Raw genomic sequence first — 12,076 nt, forward strand, 5'->3', positions numbered from 1 at the left:
ATGTTGGCTGTTGGCTTTGTATAAAAAAAAAAAAAAAAATTTTTTTTTTTTTTTTTAGATACCCTTTATTATGTTGAGGAATTTTCCTTCAATTCGTATTGTGGTGAGAGTTTTTATCATAAATGGGTGTTGGACTTTGTCAAATGCCTTTTCTGCATCAATTGATAAGATCATGTGGTTTTTGTCTTTTGTTTTATTTATATGGTGGATTACATTAATGGTTTTTCTAATATTAAACCAGCCTTGCATACCTGGTATAAATCCCACTTGGTCATGGTGGATTATTTTTTTGATATGTTGTTAAATTCTATTGGCTAGAATTTTGTTGAGGATTTTCGCATCTATGTTCATGAGGGATATAGGTCTGTAGTTTTCTTTTTTTGTGATGTCTTTACCTGGTTTTGGTATCAGGGATATGTTGGCTTCATAGAATGAGTTAGGTAGTATTCCGTCATTTTCTATGCTTTGAAATACCTTTAGTAGTAGTGGTGTTAACTCTTCTCTGAAAATTTGGTAGAACTCTGCAGTAAAGCCATCCGGGCCAGGGCTTTTTTTTATTGGGAGTTTTTGGATTACCGTTCAATCTCTTTTTTTGTTATGGGTCTATTTAGTTGTTCTACTTCTGATTGTGTTAGTTTAGGTAGGTAGTGTTTTTCCAGGAATTCATCCATTTCTTCTAGGTTTGCAAATTTGTTAGAGTACAATTTTTCGTAATAATCTGATATGATTCTTTTCATTTCAGTTGGGTCTGTTGTGATGTGGCCCATCTCGTTTCTTATTTGGGTTATTTGTTCCCTTTCCTGTATTTCTTTAGTCAGTCTGGCCAATGGTTTATCAATTTTGTTAATTTTTTCAAAGAACCAGCTTTTGGCTTTGTTAATTCTTTCAATTGTTTTTCTGTTCTCTAATTCATTTAGTTCAGCTCTAATTTTTATTAATTGTTTTCTTCTGGTGCCTGATGGGTTCTTTTGTTGCTCACTTTCTATTTGTTCAAGTTGTAGGGACAGTTCTCTGGCTTTGGCTCTTTCTTCTTTTTGTATGTGTGCATTTATCGATATAAATTGACCTCTGAGCACTGCTTTTGCTGTGTCCCAGAGGTTTTGATAGGAAGTGTTTTCATTCTCGTTGCATTCTATGAATTTCTTTATTGCCTCCTTAATGTCTTCTATAACCCAGTCGTTTTTGAGCAGGGTATTGTTCAGTTTCCAGGTGTTTGATTTCTTTTCCCTAATTTTTCTGTTATTAATTTCCACTTTTGTGGCCTTGTGGTCCGAGAAGATGCTTTGTAACATTTCAATGTTTTGGATTCTGCAAAGGTTTGTTTTATGACCTAATATGTGGTCTATTCTAGAGAATGTTCCATGTGCGTGAGAAAAAAAAGTATACTTTGCAGCAGTTGGGTGGAGAGTTCTGTATAAGTCAATGAGGTCAGGTTGGTTGATTGTAGTAATTAGGTCTTCCGTGTCTCTATTGAGCTTCTTACTGGATGTCCTGTTCTTCTCCGAGGGTGGTGTGTTGAAGTCTCCTACTATAATTGTGGAGGTGTCTATCTCACTTTTCCGTTCTGTTAAAATTTGATTTATGTATCTTGCAGCCCTGTCATTGGGTGAATAAATATTTAATATGTTTATATCTTCCTGGTCAATTGTCCCTTTTATCATTATGTAGTGTCCTTCTTTATCCTTTGTGGTGGATTTAACTTTAAAGTCTATTTTGTCAGAAATTAATATTGTTACTCCTGCTCTTTTTTGCTTATTGTTTGCTTGATATATTTTTTTTCCATCCTTTGAGTTTCAGTTTGTGTCTCTAAGGTGTGTTTCTTGTAGGCAGCATATACACAGATCGTGTTTCTTTATCCAGTCTGAGACTCTCTGTCTCTTTATTGGTGCGTTTAGTCCATTTACATTCAGCGTAATTATAGATAAGTATGTGTTTAGCGTTGTCATTTTGATGCCTTTTTATGTGTGTTGCTGAAAATTTCATTTTTCCACTTGCTGTTTTGTGTTGAGACATTTTTCTTTGTAAATTGTGTGTTCCTCATTTTCATAGTATTTGACTTTATGTTTGCTGAGTCGTTACATTTTTCTTGGTTTTTGTCTTGAGTTGTGGACTTGTTATACCTCTTTGTGGTTACCTTAATATTTACCCCTATTTTTCTAAGTAAAAACCTAACTTGTATTGCCCTATATCGCCTTGTTTCCCTCTCCATATGGCAGTTCTATGCCACCTGTATTTAGTCTCTCTTTTTGATTATTGTTATCTTTTACATATTGACTTCAATGATTCCCTGTTTTGAGCATTTTTTTCTTTTTAATTAATCTTAATTGTTTTTGTGATTTCCCTATTTGAGTTGATATCAGGATGCTCTGTTCTGTGACCTTGTTTTGTGTTGGTATCTGATATTATTGGTTTTCTGACCAATTTCCTTTAGTATTTCTTGTAGCTTTGGTTTGGTTTTTGCAAATTCTCTTAGCTTGTGTTTATCTGTAAATGTCTTAATTTCACCTTCATATTTGAGAGAGAGTTTTACTGGATATATGATCCTTGGCTGGCAGTTTTTCTCCTTTAGTGCTCTGTGTATGTCATCCCATTGCCTTCTTGCCTGCATGGTTTCTGCCGAGGAGTCTGAACTTATTCTTATTGATTCTCCATTGTAGGAGACCTTTCTTTTCTCCCTGGCTGCTTTTAAAATTTTCTCTTTATCTTCGGTTTTGGCAAGTTTGATGATAATATGTCTTGGTGTTTTTCTTCTTGGATCAATCTTAAATCGGGTTCGATGAGCATCTTGGATAGATAGCCTTTCGTCTTTCATGATGTCAGGGAAGTTTTCTGCAAGCAGATCTTCAACTATTCTCTCTGTGTTTTCTGTTATCCCTCCCTGTTCTGGGACTCCAATCACACGCAAGTTATCCTTCTTGATAGAGTCCCACATGATTCTTAGTGTTTCTTCATTTTTTTTTTAATTCTTTTATCTGATTTTTTTTCTGCTATACTGGTGTTAATTCCCTGGTCCTCCAGATTTCCCACTCTGCATTCTAATTCCTCGAGTCTGCTCCTCTGACTTCCTATTGAGTTGTCTAATTCTTTAATTTTATTGTTAATCTTTTGGATTTCTGAATGATGTCTCTCTGTGGATTCTTGCAACTTATTAATTTTTCCGCTATGTTCTTGAATAATCTTTTTTAGTTCTTCAACTGCTTTATCAGTGTGTTCCTTGGCTTTTTCTGTAGATTGCCTTATTTCATTTCTGAGGTCATCCCTGATGTCTTGAAGCATTCTGTAAATTAGCTTTTTATATTCTGTATCTGGCAACTCCAGGATTGTATCTTCATTTGGGAAAGATTTTGATTCTTTAGTTTGGGGGATTATAGAAGCAGTCGTGGTCTGCTTCTTTATGTGGTTTGATATCAACTGCTGTCTCTGAGCCATCACTAAGATATTGTAGTGACTTATTCTATATTTGCTCACTGAGTCTTATGTTGTTTTGTTTTCTTTCAATATACGTAGATGGGCTACTAGATTGAGCTGTCTTGATTATTGTAGCCCTTGACTCACTTATGACCTATTACCAGGTGGTTTGGGCTGTTACCAGATATATATGCCTGAGTCCATTCACTATTCTTGAGTAGAATCTGATTTTGGGTCATCAAGTGTGTGATGCAGACTGTCACCTATCCACCTCGAGAAGTAGTGGTGATAGTTGTGTGCACCAGATTCTAGTAGCAGCTGGGGTTCACACTCCAGGGGGGGCAGGATGCTGACAGGCTTCCCCCAAGTGTCAGTGAGGTAGGTCTGTCTCTATTCCTAAAAAACTTTGGTGGGTGGGCTCTGCAGCTGTACCTTAGGCCCCCAATGCAAGTACCTCTACAGACTGGTAGGTGTCACCCTCCTTAGACGCCTAAGGCAGGAGGCTAGGTGGTCTGGGGGAGCTTCAGTCCTCAGTTCCCTGTTGTGGGACAGTGAGGGCTCTGTTGAATACACATAGATACCAGACCTGGGAAACTTGTCTTCCCAGTAATCCGCTAAAACGATTGCAGTCAGATCCCTATCAGAAATGCCTTTACATTGTAGTAGCCACCTTGTTCCCTGTAGGGATGAAAGCCCGAGACTGTGGATCACATATGCTTGGCTGGAGCTGGTTCTGTGTTTTTAGTCCAATTAGGGAAGGATTTTTGGTCCCTGGGTTTTTTTGTGGTTGCTTCTCTCAGGCCAGAAGAATGGGTTAGGAAAAGACCAAAAAAAAAAAAAAGCAACAAAAAGGAAAAGAAAAACCGTGGAGTAGTTCTCACTCTGGCTCAGGAAATTCCAATGTTAATGAAGCTGCCTGCAAAGGGGAGGGGAGTGTTCAGATAAACAGGACAGAGTAGCATCCCGGAATATAGACAAAGTTACTTACCTTGTTTGGGATGACTGTTTTATCTGAGATTCCCCAGGGGTGCCTCAACTGTGCACGCTGGCTGGGTAGAGATTGCCCCCGAGGATCAGGCCCATGTCCCGTGCTTGCACTGTCTCAGAAGCCGAGGTCAGTTCCTCCACTCCCAGTCCAAAGCCCAGCGTCAAGGTTCCCCGGCTGGGGCGCTGCACTCTCGGCTCCAAAACCAGTCGCTGCCTCCCGGTGACTTCTCCTCCTGTCAGCCGCCTCGCTGTGCTGCCTGCGTGCACTAGCTGGTCTTCCCCCAAGGTCAGTTCAGGGGGGTAGGGCTGCACCCCGTGTTTGTACCCTCATAGGATGCCGTGCTCAGCAACCCTGCACCCAGTCCAAAGCCTGGCGCCAAGGTTTCGTCACTGGGACGCTGGCTCCAGGCTCTGAAAATGGTCTCTGCTTCTGCGTGGTTGTTCGTTCTCAGTCTCTGTCACTCAGGTCAACTCTTTAAATCTGTGTTTGTTGGTCAGGGTTCTAGATTCTCATGTATGTGATCGATTCACTTCTTTTTCCAAGTCTTTGTTGCAAGAGGGATCCAAGGTAGTGTCTACCTAGCCAGCCATCTTGGCCCCACCCTCCTGGACTTTTTTCTTTTTAAAGCCAATGTCAAAACAAAGCAAAAACAACCAACAGTGATGGGAGGCTGGTCTAGACTAAAAGGGATTAAGAAAACAAACAAATGCAATGAATGACCTTGATTGGATCCTGGTTAGAAAAAGCGTTTCTCAAAGATGTTGCTATTAGTTACTGTCAGTTATTATTAAGTCCTTATTAAAACAAAAAATGGCATGGAACAGATGATATATGGCAACATAGAGCCCATTGCAAAAACCTAGAAGCATCTATACTTATGGTCAAGTAGTTAAGGCAATGGACTTGAAATCCATTGTGGTCAACCCAAGGGACTACAAACACTGACTTTTGTGTCTTCAATTCAGTCTCTGACCATGAATTACCATATTGCATTGAAAGCTACTTTTAAAAGTATTAATCTTTCTCTTGTATCTTTTTCAAGTTCCTAAAAATGGATTTCTCATTGCCCTGGAAGGAATTATTTTGGATGACCATACTGTGTCAAGTGAATCAGTAGAACCTTGTTTTGTTTCAGTTCTGAGGTTTCTTAGATTCAAAGTCCCAGTGATTGAATGTCATGGGTTGAATTATTTCCCCCCAAAAGTGTGTGTATCATCTTGGGTAGGCCATAATTCCCAGAATTATGTGGTTGCCTTCCATCTTGTGATTGTAATTTTATGTTGAACGGATTAGTGTGGGATTGTAACACCACACTTACCCAGGTCACCTCCCTGATCCAAGGTAAAGGGAGTTTCCCTAGGGTGTGACCCACACCACCTTTTATATCTCAAGAGATAAAAGGAAAGAGAAGCTAGCAGAGAGTGGGGGCCTCATGCAATCAAGAAAGCAGCACCAGGAGCAGAGCGCATCCTTCAGACGTGGGGTCACTGCCCCTGAGAAGCTCCTTGACCAGAAGAAGATTGAGGACAAGGACTATGCTCCACAGCCAACAAAGACAGAAAGCCTTCCCCTGGAGCTGACACCCTGAATTTAGACTTGTTGCCTACTAGACTGTGAGAGAATAAATTCCTTTTTGTTAAAGCCATCCACTTTTGGTTTTTCTATTCTAGCAGTACTAGATGACTAAGACACTGAGGCAAGCAAGCTAAAAGAAGGGCTTCACATAGTCACCTTTAGAAAAACACAGCAATCCCACCACTTCCTTTTTTTAAAGACCTAACAGGTGTAGCACTTGATTTGGGATGCAATGTCACCTAAATCAAGAAATTTGGAATTCATCTACCTATTCAACTGACTGGAAGAGATCCATATTTGTACCCATTCCAAAGAAAGGTGATCCGACAGATTGCAGAAATTATCTAACAATATCGTTATATAATACACAAGTAAAATTTTGCTGAAGATCATTGAAAAGTGGTTGTAGCAGCACTTTGACAGATAACTGCCAGAAATTCAAGCCAGATGCAGAAGAGGATGTGGATTACGGGATATCAGATATCAGATCATGACTAAAGCAGAAAATATGAGAAAGATGTTTCCCTGTGTTTTATTTCCTTCTTTTTGAAAATGAATTTTTACTTTTACTTAATTTTGATCAAACATTTGGGATAATATTTAAATGATTAACCTGATGAGTCAAAGTGCTATGCTAGAAGACACAGATTGGATGGTGTATTCTAAAATATTTATTTTCCTCACATTCTTAGCTTCCGTTGAAAGCCTTGCCGATGTAAATATTTTCTGATCTCTCTCTAGAAGCCAAAATCCCTGCATCCAGCATGAACAGATAACTCCTGAGCAGGAACCCAGTTGTGGAGAGAAAAGCACGAAACGTTCTTGTTCATTTCAAGAGGACAGCACATAAACCGAAAGAAGCTCTGAGGACCTTTTGCCAAATCACATAAACCAAGAAAAACCAAACCTGTTACCTTCGAGTGGATTCTCACTCACAGTGAGTCTATATGACAGAGTAGAACTGCCCCATAGGATATCCAAGAACACCTGGTGGATTTGAACTGCCGACCTTTTGTTGGAAGAGGTAGCTCTTAACCACTATGCAACCATCATTCCCTGAGACCTGTGGCTGGCTAAATTAGTCAGGACTCTTTAAGTTGCAGTTCATTGAAACTAACCACAAATTTCTTTATGAGATCAGGAAAACCCTGATGGTGTGGTGGTTAAGACTTTGGGTGCTAACCAAAAGGTCGACCATTCAAATCCACTAGGTGCTTTTTAGAAACCCTATGGAGCAGTTCTTCGCTGTCTCATAAAGCAGATACGAGTTGGAATGGACTCGACGGAAACTGGTTTGGTTTTCGTTTTTATCGGAAAGGGGCACTTGTTAACTCGTTTATATTGTCTTAGATTGACACTACCTGTGCACTGTAGCTTTCAGCACGTTTCTTACAGCTGATTTTCCTGTGTTATCAACAACCCAGACGCTTTGTTTCCATTTTTCCTTAGGAATCTTCATTTTAGAATTCTCTATTTTTGTTAGCAGAGAGTTCCTGTATTCTGCGAAGGTAGGTAAGTGTAATAACGGGCTCGAAATCCGTATAACCCATTGACCTCCAGTCTGACTCACAAAGACTTATAGGTCGGGATAGAACTAACCGGTAGGGTTTCTGAGGCTGTACTTCATACATGATTCTCCTGCGAAGGAGTACCTGGAGGGTTCGAACGGCTGCCTTCCTATGCTTTAGCAGTTTTCTAGGAAACACAACCCTTCAAAACATGTAGCCAAAGAGAAAAACAAATAGCTAAGGTTCCAGTGTGATTCAACTTACAACTCCCAGTTTACAAGACCAGCGTTCTAGCCCCTGAACCACTGAGGTTTCACAGGGAAGCAACTATTCCCTTGTCCTGAAGCTGATGATTGACACACTCAAACTTCTTTTTAGTTTTTGGTTTTTAGAAAATTTGACATTCCACTGTCATTCCCTCTCTGGTTTTCTGGGATGTTTTCAAACAAGTCCCACACTCTGCTGGTTTTAACATCCCGTCCTTAGACTTCTGTCAAAAGAGGTACAAGATCCCTAATCTGGCTCCTGATGGTTTGGATCAAAGCCAGGATAATCGAACATCGGGAACTACAAGTCGACCAGAGATGGAAATGACAGCCTGTGTCTTGTGAAGGTACAGAATTTGGGTGGGGACTTTAGTGCCCTCTTGATTTTACTTACTGCCAGGCCCTCCCCTCTGGGGTATTTTTCTCACGGGTATTCAGAATTTCAGTTCTTAGAGCCTTGGGGGGAAACAGGGGAACTCTGTCCCATTTTTCCCAATAGTAGAAATGAGAAGAGAGAGCTAGACTGAAGGAGAGGGTAAGAGTGAGGCAGCCTGAAAGGGGGAGATGAGGCGACCTCCTGGGAACAGGAACCTAGTGGAGAGACTCCTGTTGTTTGCTGGTCTTTGAGGCTGAAAGTTTCCGAGAGTCAATTCAGGTCTCCAATCTCGGGGCCATGTTTCTTATGACCCACTGGGCCGCACTGAAATCCAAATAGAAGAGACCTGTTGGAGCGCGCGCTGTGGCAAAGGAACCAGAAAATTGTTACAAGAAAAATTCCGCCATCGTTGGATCTTTGAGGGGGCATCAGAAAAGCTATTTTGGGACTCGGCGGAGGTAATCAACAACCATAATATAAAGAGAGCAGGATAAAAAGGAAATTCAGCCATGGATCCTAGACCTGCTGTTCCAAGTCATGGGCCCTGCACAGCTCGCCCTAGAGGCCATTCGAAAAGAAGCAGGAATTGTTTTCCTCTCTACTTTCATGCTTTGATAGCTCACCATAAACAGTAGGTCGTGGTAATGATAGAAAAACAGAAAGCAAAACCCTCTACTACTGACAAGTACAAGCAACTTATTAAAATAACTCAGAAAAATAGGAATCGCTGGTTGGGAGATGGGGAATCCAGGCTCTGTGCACCTTTTCCATCTCGGGAATACAGCTCTCTGTATTCCAGAAGGGAGGCTGCAAAATCTATTGTTTAAACCCAAACCAGCCAGACAGCTCTCCAAAAGGTCTCAGAAACAAAAAACCTAACCTGTTGCCCTCAAGCTGATTCGGACTCACAGCGATCCCCTAAGGACAGAGTAGAAGTGTCTCACAGGATTTAGAATCAGCAGATGGTGGCTCCAAACTGCCCACCTCTTGAATTAGCAGACATAGCTCTTAACCACTGCACCACCAGGGCTCCTAAAGAGTCACAAAGGGTATGAAAAGCAATCATACACTCCACGTATTGATGCCTCAGGTCAAATACAGTCAAAATAATGTCCCATGTGACCTGGAGTTCATAAATGCAAATGACAGGAAAACAAAACAAAACAAAAAATGGGCATATAAATTTAGCCTAGAGTGAGGAGAATGAGGGGGGTAAGAGGTGAATTTTGTCACTGTTCTCCAGCAGCAGGAATCCTGAGCCACTTAGAATTTGGGGGATCAATTATTCACGATTCAGGAAATGTAGGACTTGCCCTATTGTTCATGTCACAATAAAGCAGATTCTGAATTTTTCTGAAATTTTATTTGTTGTTATTAATTTCCACCTCTTGTACAAAAAGAAATCTGTGCATAATTGAAAATTCTTGTAACGAGTGTTTTCAGAGCAATCATCAGACTGATTTCCAAATTTAGGGCTGTGTTCCAGAGGGAGAATCACAGATGTGGGGACATTACTGCTCATGTCACAAAACTTGCTGTTCTTCTAGGCCCAATCCATGAAACACCTGCTCCCAAGTTGATCCAGAGGGGAAGGGTGGGAGGAGGACTTGGGTAAATATAGGTTGCAGCACTACATTGACAAAGAACTGCGAGAAATTCAAGCCGGATGCAGAAGAGAAGGTGAAACAAGGGATATCATTGCTGATATCAGATGAAACTTGGCTAAAAGCAGAAACACCAGAAAAATGTTTACCAGTGTTTTATTGACTATGCAAAGGCATTCGACTGTGTGGGCAATAACAAATTATGGATAACAATTCGAAGAGTGGGAATTCAAGAACACTTAATAGTGCTCATGCTGAACCTGTACATAGACCAAGAGGCAGTCATTGGAACAGAACAAGGGGACACTGCGTGGTTTAAATCAGGAAACATATGCATTAGGGTTGTATCCTTTCAACATACTTATTCAATCTGTAAGCCGAACAAATAATCCAAGAAGAACATGGCATCAGGATTGGAGGAAGACTCATGTCTTATTCATCTAGTGTTGATATATCTGAAATACCACAAGTGGATGGCTTTAACAATCAGATGTTTATTCTCTCACAGTCTAGTAGGCTAGAAGTCCAAATAGAGGGAGCCAGCTCCAGGGGAAGGCTTTCTCTCTGTTGGCTCTAGAGGAAAGTCCCCGTCATCAATCTTCCTCTGGTCTAGGAGCTTCTCAGCACAGAGATCCCTGGTCCAAAGGAGGCTCATTGTTCCTGACACTACTTTCTTGATGGTACGAGGTCTCCCTGTCTCTCTGCTCACTTCTCTCTTTAATATCTCAAAAGAGATTGACTTAAGACACAAGCTAATCTTGTAGATTGAGTCCTGCCTCAATAAAACAGCTGACTCTAATCCTGCCACCTTAATCCTCAGAGAGACAGGATTTACAACACATAGGAAAAGCACATCAGATGATGGAATGGTGGACAATCACACAATACTGAGAATCATGGCCTACCCAAGTTCACACGTATTTTGGGGGGAAACAATTCAATCCATGACAACTCATTGACAACCTATGATATACAGATGGCACAGCCTTGCTTCCTGAAAGTGAGGAGGATTTGAAGCACTTAATGATGAAGACCAAAGACTACAGCCTTCAATATGAACTAAACTTCAATATAAAACAAAAATCCTCCCAACTGGACCAGCAAGCAACATCATGATAAATGGAGAAGATATTGAAGTCGTCAAGGATTTCATTTTATTGGATTCAAAATCAATGTACATAGAGGAAGAGGTCAAAAATCAAATGACGTACTGCATTGGGCAAACTTCCTGCAAAGGAACTCTTTAAAGTGTTCAGAGGCAACGATGCCAGTTTGAGGACTAAGGTGCACCACACCCAAGCCATGATATTTTCAATCACCACATATGCATGGGAAAGCTGGACAACAAAAAGGAACACTGAAGTAGAATTGATGCCTTTGAATTATGCTGTGGGAGAAGAATATTGACTAGACTATGGGCTGCCAGAAGAATGAAAAAATTTGTCTTGGAAGAAGTATGGCCAGATGCTCCTTAGAAGTGAGGATGCTGAGGCTCCATCTCACCTACTATGGACATATTATCTGAAGGGGGCCAGTTCCTGGAAAAGGACATCATACTTGGTAAAGTAGACTGTCAGTGAAAGAGAGGAAGACCCTCAATGAGACTGTTTGACACCGAGGCTGCAAAAATGATTGTGAGGATGGGACAGGACCAGACGGTATTTCTTCTGTTGTGCATAAGATTGCTATGAGGCAGAACCGACTAGATGGGGTCTAACAATAACAGTTGTATTAATCAGTATTTCAGCAGGAAGCAGGTCACACATTCAAACAGTGAATTGAGGAGAGACCACTGGAAGGGCTTGATAGACAGTTAAGGAAACTAATAAAATGAGAGGAAACCCTGAGCAACCAGAACACTGCGAGCCCTTAGTATCCCTAGGCATAAAAGGGCAGGGAAAAGAAGGAGAGTTGCCTGAATTTGGCAAGAGCTCTTGCCATGGGACAGGTGCCACCCACCAGGAGTTGTGCCCATGGGAGAAATACAGCCTGGCTGGGAATTAGTGGGAGGGATTTTTGCATCTACCTCTCCCTCTCTTCCTGCCATCTGATCTCCTGCTAGTACATCCCATTGGCTGAATCCTGCCAGAAGCCAGGGTGCAAGAAAGTCCAAGTAAAGCAGCCTTCCAAGGTAAAGAGCAGAGCAGAAAATGGTCCTGGAAGGGCAAGTGGAGAATGAATCAGTACACTGGTGCTGTAATTTGTGTGATTGCTTCCTACATTTGGTTGGAGCATGAATTTCTATTCTATATAAACCTTGGATAATAAGGTAGATTGGAGTTTGAGCAGCTGATAGGAAGCGGTTACCTCTACACCTTTTTTTATTAGGGGCATAACCATGGCAAGAAGGA

This window comes from Elephas maximus, chromosome 1 (assembly GCF_024166365.1).
Source record: "Elephas maximus indicus isolate mEleMax1 chromosome 1, mEleMax1 primary haplotype, whole genome shotgun sequence".
Lineage (NCBI taxonomy): Eukaryota > Metazoa > Chordata > Mammalia > Proboscidea > Elephantidae > Elephas > Elephas maximus.